This window comes from Marmota marmota, unplaced genomic scaffold (genome assembly GCF_001458135.2).
Source record: "Marmota marmota marmota unplaced genomic scaffold, marMar, whole genome shotgun sequence".
Taxonomy (NCBI): domain Eukaryota; kingdom Metazoa; phylum Chordata; class Mammalia; order Rodentia; family Sciuridae; genus Marmota; species Marmota marmota.
The window spans coordinates 29474512-29489039 of record NW_026000221.1 but is presented as its reverse complement, the minus strand read 5'-3'; the positions used below and the strand labels follow the sequence as shown (position 1 = coordinate 29489039).

General features: G+C 38.1%; 1 pseudogene across 1 annotated transcript; it reads left to right on the top strand.

The window, feature by feature from the left end:
• Positions 1-12701: 12701 nt before the first annotated feature.
• LOC107144891 lies at positions 12702-13523 on the top strand (annotated as a pseudogene). Its single transcript, XR_001503854.2, has one exon. The product of XR_001503854.2 is annotated as a ferritin heavy chain-like (transcript).
• Positions 13524-14528: the final 1005 nt, after the last annotated feature.

The window sequence follows — 14528 nt, the reverse complement described above, 5'->3', positions numbered from 1 at the left end:
CCAAGAGAATTCTCATTTCCATCTGAAACCTCATCAGCATAGAATTTAGTGCCCACATTTATCATCAATCTGGTCTTTTGAGTTTCCACCAGAACGATCTATTAAATTCCACTTATATTGATCTAGAATTCTCTTGAATCTGTCTTCAAACCTTTCCAAATTTCTCTCACAAATCAATTCCAAATCTTTGGACCACATTGTGAGTTATAGTCACAGCAGTGGTCCCACTACCCAAACCCATCATCTGTGTTAGTCAGCTTTCCATTGCCATGACAAATATTCCCAAGATAAACAATTTAAAAGAAGGAAAGATTTGTTTTGGCTGCTTTTAGACAAATTTACAGTAATATCATTATCAAAGAGCAGAAAGATTTAAAAACAGGTTTGAAAGACTGCTTTGAGAAGATAGTGCAGGGCAGCCTGCTTGCACAAGACCACCTAGGGAACTGGTTTCCTGTGACTTGTTTCTTCATGTTCACTCATTAAGGCACTTAATGGCTACTACAGCCATGGTCTGAATAGGCCTGTGTTCTGCTCAAGCCAGTAGCAGAAGTTGGGGTCATCCATGTGATGCTGGTTTTGCAGACATGCAGAATGCAAGAGTTAAGGGGTCATGAAGGTTTCCACTGAGATGTCAAAGGAAATCCTGGAAACTGGGCAGTCATGGCAGGTTTGGCAGCCCTACCAGCAACCCCAGATAGGGTGATGCTCCAAACTATAAGAGTGAAACTAAACAAGCAATGGAGACTCCAGGAAGTTGGAGATGCCAGGAATGTGCCATAGGAAGCAAGCAGAGCCAGCCCAAGAGAGTGACCATGTGGGGAGAAGATGGAAAGGCTTCAGAAGAGGAGTTTCCCAAGTCCTTTAGAGCACACATCCCACCACTGTGTGCTCCAGATGCTGGACATGGAGCTACAAGATTTAATGTTTACTCTGCTGGGTTTCCGTATTGCTTAAATACAATGATTCCTTGTTATTCCTCCCATCCTCCCTTTTGGAATGGGAATGTTTACACTGTTCATGACATCTTGGAGATACGTAATTTTCTTTTTAATTTCTATAAGGACTCACAGTAAGAGTCTGTCTTGAATCTCAGAGAAACTGTTAAGACTCGTGGGCTCATACATGAATGCATTTTGCATTGTGAGACAAGAACAAGCCTTTTGGGTGCAGGTTCATGTGTTGAAAACTTGGCCCTCACCTAGTGGCACCACTGGGATATGAAGGAAGCCTTGTGTTGTGGGGTCTAGTTAGAAGAAGTAGGTCACTGGGGGTGTGGCTCTTTCTTTCTCGTTCTTCTCCCCAGATGCCATGAAGCTCTGCTCCACCATGCCTTCTACGCCATGATGCTCTATCTCACAACAGGCCCAGTAACTGCAAAGCCAAGTGACTATGGACAGAAACCTATGAAACTATGAGCAAAAATAAATCTTTCCTTTTAAAAGTTGTTTCCCCAGGTATTTTGTCACAGCAAAGGAAGGCTGATGAAGGCAGATGCAGAAAATATATTTGATAAAATGCATAGCTATTAAAATTGTGAGTAAAATAAATATAAGAGGAAGCTACTTGAATTGTGATTATAAATCATTGTTCAAAAATACCAATAACAAAGTGAAGTAAACTGATTTTAATTAATCTGACAAGAGATACAGGATAAAAGGTATAACCACTGTTTACTATTGATTCTCTAAAAATAGCAATGATATAAAGCATGAAATAAAACTGGTCTAAATGTTGGGAAAAAGAAATAGTAACAACTGTTTTTTTTTTTTTTTTTTTTTGCTAATGGTTATCTGTAAACTTAGAAAATTAAAAGGTAAGCTCATATGGATTTTTAAATCATTTCTTTTAAAGAAACCATCAAATTTGGAAAGGTTGCAGATTATAAATAACATAAAAATAAATTATATTTTGCTAGAAATCAGTACATAAAATATTAAACATTGTTTATTAAAGACAAATTATATAATGTTCACAGTAAAATGCGAATTTATTTCAAAGGCACAGGATGTGTTTGAAGATAATTATAAAATCTTACTGATAATAGAAAGCTATTCCCAAGAAACTTGGTTCCTGAATGGGAAGACTTATTTTAAGAGTCAGTTCTCCCTAAATGAATACATGAACCTCATGCCTTTCCAACTCATAACATAAATGCTTTTTAAAATATGTATGAATAATCCTAGAATATACATTAAAGAATAAATATCTAGGAAGAACCTAGAAAACTATGAAGAATAACTCTGATGGAGAATTTTTCTTTAAAGATTATACCATGAAGTTACTCTTTGTAAATCAATGTCTTTGTTGTATGGGAATGGAATGATAAGGACAACAGAAAAAAGACCTAAAAATATCAATACTTGAGAATTTGATACATGACAAAATAGTTAATTATGTGTGGCAAAGATGGTTTGTGTAATAAACTGTTTGCCACTTGAACTATTTGCCACTTAGACTTCCTGACTTTATTCTTATATTCTTAAAAAAAAATTAGTTCTGCACAGACTCCCCCAAGTTTCCTGTTACGATAGGTTAGGGCCACACTGGGTAACCAAGACTGTGGTGTAAGTATGATTTGAGTGTGTCCCCCAAAGAGTCATATGCTGGAAGCTTATCCCCCATGTGGTGACATAAGGAGAGGTGATGGAACTTTTAAGAGATGGGACTTAGAGCAAGATACTTAAGTCATTGTCCTTGAAATGGATTAATGTAGTTCTCTAATTGGTTCTTATGAAAGTGAGTTGTTATAACTTGAGTGGGCTTGACCCTGAATGATTCTGGCTTCCTGTCATGCCATCTGATCTTTCCCTTTGCATACCATGATGCCCCCTGCCATGTTGTGACATGGTTAGGAGAACCCTCATCACAGGTGAAATCAATAAGGTTGCCTGATCTCTGACTTTTGCCCTACAGAATTGTGAGCTAATTTTTTTTTCTTTATAAAGTTCTCAGCCTCAGGTACTTTGTGATAGCTACAAAAATGGATTAAGACACTTGCCCACATTCTCTTCTTTCCTACCTCAGAAAACAAACATAAAATCTAGACATAACACAAAAGTATTATGCCTGAAAATATAGAAAAGTGAAGAGAAACAGACAGGTTTTAGTAGAAAGTGCCCATTACTTGGAGAAAGGGAGATGAGATGCTCTACATCTATCTCTAGGGCTCCACACAGAATTCATAGCAGCTATAGGTGCACATGGAAAAACCTGATTTCTTTATGGACAAACAGAAAATTGAAGTTGGAGTACTGTAAACATTAAAAAAAAATGTGTGTAAAGGGAAAGTCTGTGTGCACACATATCTGACCCTCATACCAGACCTATGCAGAGAAGCTCAATTAAAGACAGAAGTTTGGAACTGAGACTACAGCCACTGCTCAGGAAACAGAGTTTGAAGGATAAGTGCAGGCAAGAAAATTATCAGCTAAATCAGAAAATACTCACAAGAGACAAACAATAGAATCCAGAATTTTTACAACCTAATAACCATAATGTCCAGAATATAACCCAAAATAACATAACACACACACACACACATACACATCTAAGAAAATAGAACATATTCTCAATAGGCTGTGACAATTCTAACTTTCCTTAATGAAATAAAACGTATTTTCAGTGAATGAAAATCTTGACATGGATAAGGAAATCGCAGCAGAAAAATAGAAATGGAAATGCTAGAACTGAAAATTATGATTTCTGAAATTAAAAATTCACAGATGGACCTCAAATCCAAATGGATATGGCAGAATAAAGTTAAGTGAATTTGAAGACAGGGTGATAAATATTATACAAAATGATGAGGAGAAAGGATTAGGAAAAGAAAAGCCAGCTTTGGGTGTTTTGTTTTAAAAATATCTTCCATGTCCCTTCTTATCATGTTTCATCTTCCTCTAGCTTCTTGAACACATGCAAGGCAGTTACAATGATTTAATGTTTTTGTCTAACTCTATTATCGGTATCATTTCTGGGTCAGCTTGATTGATTGACTTTTCTCCTTATTATGGCTTGTATTTGCCCTACTTTGCATGCTTCATAATTTTTGAATGTGTGCCAAATTCTGTCAAATTTTCCCTGTTGGAAAATTATTGTCTTCTCATAAATACACTTGAGATTCAGTTTTTAGAATGCATTTAAGTTACCTGAAAAGAGTCTGATCCTGTTGGGTCTGATTTAAAGTTTGTTAGGAGGCAGCAGAGCAACATTTAGTTTAAGACAAAATTTTCTCCGCTATGAAGCAAAACTATTTTGAAGATTCTACCAATGCTTATAATTATGAGGATTTTCCACTCCAGATTGTGGGAACAGGCACTGTTCTGGCCCATTTTAAGAATTTTCCCTCTAATCCTATCGATGGTTTTCTCACCTGCCTGTGCTGAAGACTACCAAGACTGGAGATGTCTGTAGTTCTCGTTCTTTGCGACGCTGTAACCATTGTGAATTCTAGTCACCTCAGCCCCTACTCCTTCCCCAATGCCACCCTTTCTCTTCAGGGTAGGGAGATTCTGCTGTGCTCTATCTAGTTGCCTTGCCCTATTCTGTGTCTGGAAAAATCTGTCCAGGCCATAGGTAGGGCAATTGCAGTGGTCACCTCATATATATATATTCTCTCAAGGACCACTGTCCTAAATTCTGATGTCTTGAGAAGTTTTCTTTTATATACTTTCCCCATTTTTTTAGTTATTTCAGGTAAGAAGGCAAATCTGTTCCCTGTTACTCCCCGTCTACTCTCTTACTCCATCTATTCTGAGCTTTCTTAGTAGCCACTCACGTGGTCAGGGCTCTGCATCCAGGATGCTCTGAAAAGATGAAAATCAAAAGGATTTTTTAGTAAATTGACAAGCTGATTTAAAACTTCATATAGAAGGGCAAAGGGTTTAGAATAGGTAATATAATCTTGAAAAGAAGATTCAATTTGGAAAATTTATACTATCTGATTTAAAGACTTACTAAAAGTCTGTAGCAATCAAGAGGAAATAAGAACAGTCATATGGACCAATGGAGCAGAATAGAGTTTAGAAATAGAACCACAGTTACATATGTTGTCAATTGAACACCGTGGCCATGGAGAAAGATTACTATTTTTTCAACAAATGGTGCAGACCTCAGCCCCTGCTCCTTTGCAAACAAAAATGTATATCCCTTTGCAAACAAAACAAAACAACAACAACAAAAAAAAACTGAACTAATGCCCTTACCTAACACTATGCAAAAATTAACTCCCAGTAAATCATAGATTTAAATGTGTGAGTTCAAATGAAAAACTTCTGAAAGAAAAGAGAGGAGAAAATCTTTATGGATAGGACCCAATAAGCATAAGATGAAAATAAAAATTGATAAAGTAGGCTTCATTCAGACTAAAAGCTTTTGGATTTTAAGAACACAGTTGGGAGAAAAAGTTTTGGAAAACGTATATCAGATAAAAGATTTGTACCTAGAATACACAAAGAACCCTTACAACTCAAGAAAATGTAGCTGAAGCAACCCAATGAAAATAATCAGAAGGTTATAGAACAATTGATGTACAACAATTGTAACTCTTATTCATTGCTGGTGAAAAAGTTAAAAAGGTTCAGTCACTTGTAATTTGGGATCCTAGAAAACAGTAAGACACCGTCTCTAACTGACATCTCTTATCATATGACTCTGAAGTTCCAGATATTTATATATTTACCCACGAGAAATAAAAATACATCCACAAACATGTGTATACAAAAATTTGTAGCAGAATAATTTATAATTGACAAAAATAGGGGAATGGATAAATCGTGATTTAAAGGTACTATGGAATTCTGTATTTCACTAAGAAGCAACAGAAGATTAATGCATTCAACCTCATGGATAAATCTAAAAAAACATGCTAAGATAAAGGATTCAAACACACAGATATAGGCTGGGGGATTCAGAAAATTGCAAAACTATAACAGAAAATTCGGTGATTATAGTGATTATCTGGGTTTGGGGTGGAGAGTAGAGGGAGCACAAGAAAACATTTTATAATGATGAAACTATTCCATATCTTGATTATGATTACTTGATCTTATACAATTACCACAATTCATCAGACTGTATGCTTAAAATAGGTGCAATTATTTTGTATAAATCATACCTTAATTTAAAACAAAAAAGGAAAATGGGTTTCTCATCAAGTATAAAAAGCAAAATAAAACAAACCAAGAGAAACCTCTTTTGGGAAATTTGGGGTCCTAAATAATTCAGGGTCTTTACTAAGACAAGAAAAGTTGGATGCTTTGAAAGAAATAATAATGGCCTTTGTGTGGCTAAAGAAGTAACTTAAATAAAAACCAATAGATCAAGGAAAAATAGTGAATTGTGAATGGTTGACAGGGGTCAGCTGCCTATATGTTCAAACTGCTTCTCCAAGGTGACAGGAAAAATAGAATACTATTAACAAGTTGACTAAGGAAAAGTCACAGAAGAAGAAGTCTGAATGTCCAGAGGTATATGAAAAGATACTTAAGTTTACCGGTGGTCAAGAGAATGCAAATTTAAAAAGCAACAAGGTCTCAGTTTACAGTAATGAGGGAAAAAAAAACCCACAACACTAATACTCTTAGGGATTGGAAGAAAATACTCTTATGTTCCTGGTAGAAGCGTGTTCCATGGCCTTTGTCAGAAGAAATCTAACAACACTTATGAAAAATAAAAACACATACTGTATATCATTTAACCTTCCTAGGCCTCGCCTGAGAATGCCAACAGAAATAGAGGCAGATGCATTTAATGCACTAAAATATTTATTGCCCTGTTGTTTCTGATAGAATAAAACTAGATCAAAGTGGATGCCCATCAAGTGGGGAATATTGGTTGAATAAATTCTACTGTATACATAAGACATTCCATTGAGCAATCCATCAAATAAGTGCATTAGAGCTACAGTAAATGACTTTATTTTACTGCTTATTGAGTAAGAGATACAAAATGCAGAAAAGGATGTAAAATAGTCTACATTTTTATAAAACAAAAACTAAAGTCAAACTTAGTGCACAAACAATTCTATGTATATTTGTATAGTGTTATGAGCATGAAGGAAAAATATGGGAAGATACATGCCAGATTTTCAAACTCTCACCCAAGATGACTCATGGTATGTGTGTTGATATATGTGTAGGCAAGGGTGGAGTTGAGCAACAAGTAAACAAACCAATCAAACAGGCGCATAAGCATTTGAAAAGCACGTCTCTGATCACATGTCTGTTGGGTCAGTCAGGGTAGGTTAGGTTATTCTTCACCTGTAAAGAACCCAGCAACTTGGTTCATAGTGGGATAGGGAGCAGGAGCATGGGAGGAATAGAAGAACTCTAGATAGGGCAGAGGGGTTGGGGGGAAGGAAGGGGGCATAGGGTAATTAATGATGGTGGAAGGTGATGATCATTACTATCCAAAGTACATGTATGAAGACATGAATTAGTGTGAATATACTATGTATACAACCAGAGATATGAAAAATTGGGCTCTATATATGTAATAAGAATTGTAATGCATTCTGCTGTCATATATAAATAAAAAATAATGAAAAAAAGAACCCAGCGACTTTGATATTAGTATTAAAAAACAAAACACTCATACAAACTTACTCATACAAACTCATGCAAACTCTGAGGGTGTAGACCTTTTAGGGCAATTTTTCTCAATGAATTATCCTAGACTTCCACTTAAGTGTTGTAAAATCTTCCTACCAACATGTGTTTTTGTGATTGCTGTGGAAGGGGAAGAGATAACATAGGAATTGTGTGCCCAGAATTAAACCTTTTCTCCAGAAATTCATCCTTGTCAGTTTTCGCTTTTTTATTTTTATTTTTCAAATCAAGGCATATGGCCATATATAGTTCAAAGAATTAGGGAAATCCATTCTTCCTATTCTTCTCTTAAAGAGGTGGAGGCATGAAAATACTGGTTGTGCAATAATAATGTATATTAAGTACATTATATAATATATAACATAATAATAAATATATTAATATGCATTAAATTATTTATTTATATAATTTTAAAGTGACTTTGAAGTGGTTTATTTTTTTTACAAATAATCAACTTAATGAATGTAAGACATAAGTAGTAAAAATGAAATTATGTATATCACAGCAGATTGACTAAGATTATAAAGGTTGATAAAATCTAGTGATGATGAAAATGTGAGAAACGGAAACTCTCATATGCTCTGTCAGTGTGGGATTAAATTTATACATTTCTGAAGTATAGTCAGACTGAATACATCAAAATATAATTTGAATTCTCTAATACTAATACTCTTAGGGATTGAAAATTTAGCCCAGTAACATGACTTAGAATAATTCATCCCTGAAAATAGTCAGATGGATGCAGGTAAATAAATGTCCACTGCAGCATAACAAAAGGGAAGATAGTCTAAAAATACAACTCTTAGGGGCGAGTTAATTGGCATATATTAAACATGTAGAATAGAACACCATGAGACCCACTAAAAGAGGTGGATTTAATTTAACATTAAAATAATTGTTCAAAGCATGCATTTTGGTTATCTATTGTTAATGTTATAAACAATGCCAGACTTAGCAGTTTAAAGCAGCTATTTTATTCTACTTCTGCTTTGATAGACTGGGAATCCAGAAGGCCTCTGCTGGATGGCATGTCTTTGGCCCCCATGGCTGCAACAGGAGGCTCTTCCTCTGAGATGGCTTCTTCACTGACATGTCTGGGGACCTTGGTGTACTTTGATTTCTTTCCCACTCTATAGGGAATCTCTTCTTCCATGCCTTCTTGGGTTTCTTCACAGTATGGTGGTCTCAGGATAGTCCTATTTTTAACACAGTGGTGGTTTCAAAGAGTAGGAAGTGGACGTCACCAGGCCTGTTATGAGCTACACACAGAGCTGGTACAACATGAGGTTACCTCTTTTCTATTGAGTGAAGCAATCCAAAATTCTACTCAGATTCCTGGGGGTGGAGAAATAGCATTTCCTGTAGAAGAGAGGCAAAGGAAACTTGTGGAAGAGCATGCAAGTTTAGGGATATCGTCGTGGGTGGCCATCTTTGGAAAATTCAGTCTGCTGCAGCATCATGTGCTTTGATTTATGTAAATAGTCATGCTTCTGTAGATTTAAAAATTTAGAAAAAGTATAGAGATGAAAATGTTTCTGTAGGACACAGCGATTTTGGATATAACATTACTTTCTACTTTAGCTTCTTCAGTGTTTGATTTGCTTTTTTACAGTAAACATGAATTATTTTTATAATCAAAAAAATTTAAATCCCAGTTTTATTTAAACAGAAACAGGTTGTTTCAAATTGTGTTCCTGCTGAATTTGCAGTGGTCAAAGCATACATTTAAATGGATGACTTTTTTTTTTCCTCCCTGTGGAAAATTTCAGGAGAAATCTCTACATTTAAGTTTCCATATTTGCAGATGGAGTAGGAGTGATAGCTTCTTAGCAAAATTGAATTTGAGTAATGGATTTAAATAATAGAAGCCATTATTCAGGATAAGCTTTATGCAGTCCCCACCCAGATGAAAGATTTAGGCAATGAAATGGAGCAGATAAAAGCCCTACAGTTGCCTCATGCAAATTATGCTCTATTAAAAATTTAAACAAAAATTAATCACGATACAGACAAAAAACTTCAAGGAGGAAGGGTGTAGGGCCTCTGGTGGGCATCTGTCTGGTTCCTACTCTCTATTTTCAGCAGCATCATTTCTGTAGCTGTCAGTTATCAGAATAACAACAAATGTGTATATTTGAAGATTTTTTCATTGCTTTCCCCCATTTTCTCAAACATACCCAGAAGTCATAATGCTGGAATTACATTGACACAATCATCCCCATGGAAACAGAGCCCGGTGTCATAAACATGGCATTATGACTTCTCAGCGGGAGGATGCAGATGGAATTTTGGCACTCAATGTGTAAGATTTATTCAAAAACACAAATGTCTTGGAGAATAACACCAAGGCGAGGTGGGGGTGGGGGTGGGGGAGGGAGAAAGAAAGAAAAGGGCATGAATTTCCCCCTGTCAAATGCATTTTAAAAAAATGGTTTCCTAGGATTACATTCACTTCCGACAAGACTAGATTTACTTAATTCTTTTTCTTTTCATTGTTTCTGGCATGGCATGTTCTCATCTTAGTGTTGGCCGTTCAGCCTGCGATTACAGATGGAGAAGCTGAGACCTGTTAGAAGTGAATGATCTTGTGCAAGTTAGTGGCCCCGATGAAGACAGAGACTTTCCCCTGACTCCCAATCCACATATTTGAGTTTCCTTTTCTGTGTCTCAGTTTTACTTTTGGAGCATAATTGTGTGCATTAGTTAGAACATTGGTTGGGCTGTTTGCTACGGTCTGGATACTTCTGAGTGCGTCCTCCAAAGGTTTGTGTGCTTGGAATGGTCTTCAGTGTGGTGATATTGGGGGTGTTGGGAGCTGGTGGAACTTTTAAGAGGAAGAACCTAGTGGGATGTAATTAGATCATTGAAGCATCACTCTAAGAGATTGGTGTCAATCTTTCAGGACTCTGGTTAGTTCCCACGAAAGTGCACTGTTACACAAAGAGCAAGTCTGACCTCTCTCTGAATCTCTCTGACTTGTTTTCTATGTGATCTGTCATGTCCCACCATTGTGATATCATCTGCCATTAGGTCGATACCAGAAGCTGAACAAATAGAGCCTCTGATTTTGGACTTTCAACCTCCAAAAACTGTTAGCAAAATAGGCTTCTTTTCTTTATAAAGTACTCAGACTTAGGTATTCTGTTAGAGCAACAGAAAATGAACTAAGACATTATTCTAATGAGACCTTTCCTCTTGTGCCCTCTGCAAAAATAAACAAATAACTAAGTAAGTAAGTAAATAAATAAAAAGTATTTCAAATAAGATAGAAGATTTTCCTTCTTTCACTGCTGTTTCTGGTGTCACAGACCTAGTGTCTATGTGGTTTTTTTTTGGCTATATCTACTGTGATACTCTGATCCACTAGCAAGCCTCTCACACCACATTTGTATTTTAGATAGAGGGAGTGGAGGGCATTCTCTCATCTTTGAAAAGTCCAATCTGAAAGCTGCACAAATCACTTCTGTTTATACCCCATTGGCTAGGACTTAGTCATATACCTGGTTTCAAAGAAATCTGGTTGGTCATGTATTAAAACTAGAGGTGGATGATCTATTATTGTGGGAGAGGGGGAGGACAGAGCGGGCAATAACCTGGCAAATCTTGCATCACCTCTCACAAAGCAATGCTCTGTAAGATGAACTATCAATTAATTTCCTCTCAGTTCCTGCAAAGGCTGAAGTTTGATTATAGCATTTATTTCCTCAAGAGTATTTAAAACTGTACTGAATCGATTGGTTATAGACATCACTGAATTGTCAGAAAGGTGGAACACCAGACCTGAGATCAGTCAGAAATGAGCTATTAGAGTGTGAATTAGAATTGAAACAGAGACTTTCTGAATTGGTGACTGTAAGAACAAATTCGCTGATTTCTTTTTTTCATCTAATAATCCAGAGTGTGTGGGCTAATGTTGGTGAAACTTTGCTTACTATGGAAGATAGGAGAATAAATATTAGTGAACAGCTAGAGGTTTTCTCTGCAGGGTAGCACTGCCAGAAGGACTGGCCTCCAACCATTCCTTTCATCTTGGTATCTCTCACTAAAAGATGAAAGGTGGGAAAGGAGGGAGAATGATTGATTTTCTGATGAGCAGACCATGCATAAACTCCTTAGTAGCTATTGGGAGGCAGGAAGGAAGATTTTGGCGCTTCTTTGTGTACCAGGATTTACATTCTCACTGAGACTGCTCACAGTGCAATATTGGTCAGGAGTTACTTTCAAGGATCCTCTGGATCCAGAAATATTCCTTCTTGTTCTCATTATGAAGCAACACTCCTATTGCTTCTTGAAAATTAGGATCAATTGCTGCACAAAGAGCAATTGGTTGTTTATGCAGTGGTATGAAGATCCTAAAATAATCATGGGGAATTTTCAACTTCCAGCTCAATGTCCAGCTCATTGTCACAATTTCCTGGTGGAAATCTTTTTTTTTTTTTTTTAATCAAAAGTCTTCAAATTAACAAAGGCAAAGTTACAGAAATGGAAAGAAAAATTTCTAAGTCCACCTCTGACCAGTAGATGAGAGAATATTCTGGAATTCTTCTAAGAATTGGTGTTGACTCACAGCCAGAATCCAGTAATTTCTGTATTTTCCTATTGTCCTAGCATTTTCTGATGGTCAGTTATCTTGGTCTCTAGCTTGGTCTCTTAAGTTAACTTGACCACAGTAATAAAGAATATTTGAAGTATGCATTTGTGTTATCTCAACATACAAACTCATTGCTTACCTGGCCTCCCCCTTGTTCCAGGGATTTTTGCATCTAATAATTGAATTATGCTTTGAATAATGGAATGAGACTTTTTTTTCCCCTAGTGACTCAAATAAGTTCTGTTTGCCAGACCCATTTCATGATTGATCATACAAAGCAAGATCTCAAAAAAACTCCACACACACACACACACACACACACACACAGAGACACACACATACACAAGAAAAAACCCAAATAGCCCCATCAATAAATGGACAACAAAGATAAACAGACTTTTCTCAACAGAAGAAACAAATGGGCCAGATGTTCTTCGCGAGAGTCACTGCGGTTTCCTGCTTCAACAGTGCTTGGACGGAACCCGGCGCTCGACCCCCACCCCAGCCGCGGCTCAGAGCCAGCAGCCCTTCGCCACCTCTTCACAGCGCTCTCGGACAGCCCCAGGCCTCTGCCGCCGCTCCAGCGCCACGCCTCTCCTCAGCCGCCAGCCATGGCTACCACGTCCCCCTCGCAGGTGCGCCAGAACTACCACCAGGACTCGGAGGCCTCCATCAACCGCCAGATCAACCTGGAGCTCTAGGCCTCCTATGTCTACCTGTCCATGTCTTACTATTTTGACCGTGATGATGTGGCTTTGAAGAACTTTGCCAAATATTTTCTTCACCAATCTCATGAGGAGAGGGAACATGCTGAGAAATTGATGAAGCTGCAGAACCAACGAGGTGGCCGAATCTTCCTTCAGGATATCAAGAAACCAGACCGTGATGATTGGGAGAGTGGGCTCAATGCAATGGAATGTGCTTTGCACTTGGAGAAAAGTGTGAACCAGTCACTTCTGGAACTGCACAAACTGGCCACTGACAAAAATGACCCCCACTTGTGTGACTTCATTGAGACTCATTACCTGAATGAGCAGGTGAAATCCATCAAAGAATTGGGTGATCATGTAACCAACTTGCGCAAGATGGGAGCCCCAGAATCGGGCATGGCAGAGTATCTCTTTGACAAGCACACCCTGGGAGACAGTGATAACGAGAGCTAAACCTCAGCCTGACTTTCCCATAGCCGTGCAAGTGACTTCCCTGGTCACCAAGGCAGTGCATGCATATTGGGGTTACCTTTACCTTTTCTATAAGTTGTACCAAAACATCCACTTATGTTCTTTAATTTGTACCATTCCTTCAAATAAAGAAATTTGGTACCCCCACCCCCCAAAAAAAGAAGAAACAAATGGTAAACAAGTATATGAAGAAATGCAACATCTCTAGCAATCTGGGAAATGCAAATCAAATCTACATTAAGATTTCATCTCATTCCAGTCAGAATGGCAATTATGAAGAATACAAATAAAAACCAATGCTGGTGAAGATGTGGGGGGAAATGTACACACATATAATTATAAAGTTCAATTAAAAAGAGCAATTTTCATGTCATATTTAAGACATCTTCCCAAACCAAAGATAACTAAAATTTTCTTTAACACTTTGTTAGATGTCTATAATTCATTTTGAGTTATAATCCCTTACTTTGTGTTTGTTTATGGTGTGAGGTAAGGGTCAACCGCCCCACCCATGAGGATATTTAATTCTTCCAGCACTGTGTGTCAAAAACTAAATGGCATCATATATGTGAGTCTGTTTTCTGGACTCTGTTCTGTTCCAATAAATATACATTGTTGGTGGGACTGCAAATTAGTATAACCACTCTGGAAAGCAGTACAAAGAATTCTCAAAAAACTGGAGATGGGCTACTCTTATCGGAGCTTACACCGAGCATGGAGCGGCCGAGTTCCGGCTCCCGGAACTGCCCTGGCCCAGGGCTAGGAGCCCACGGAAACTGCTTCTCGGTCCGGGTCCTGCTGAGGGCCGGTCAGGACTCACCCGTTGCTTTGGTTGCCCGGCAAGGGGAACGAAATGCTGCCATTCGCATAGGATACCAACATGGCAGAGATCTGATGTCATCAGAAAGCGGCGGAGGAGAGAACTTCATCAATACCAGCGGCGACAGAAACAGTTGGTCTCCTGGTAGGGGGGGTGAGGCACAGACACCTGAGTCTCCTCAATTTGTCGTCGAGCCAGAGGGGAGGAGCCGGGCCGCCGCCAGCGCCCGGAGCAGGCCCAGCGGCTCGCCAGCGTGGTGACCGCGTGACTCCAAGTGGAGAGGGGGCGGAGCGGAGCCGCCACCCGCACCCGCAAGGTGGGCAGACCCG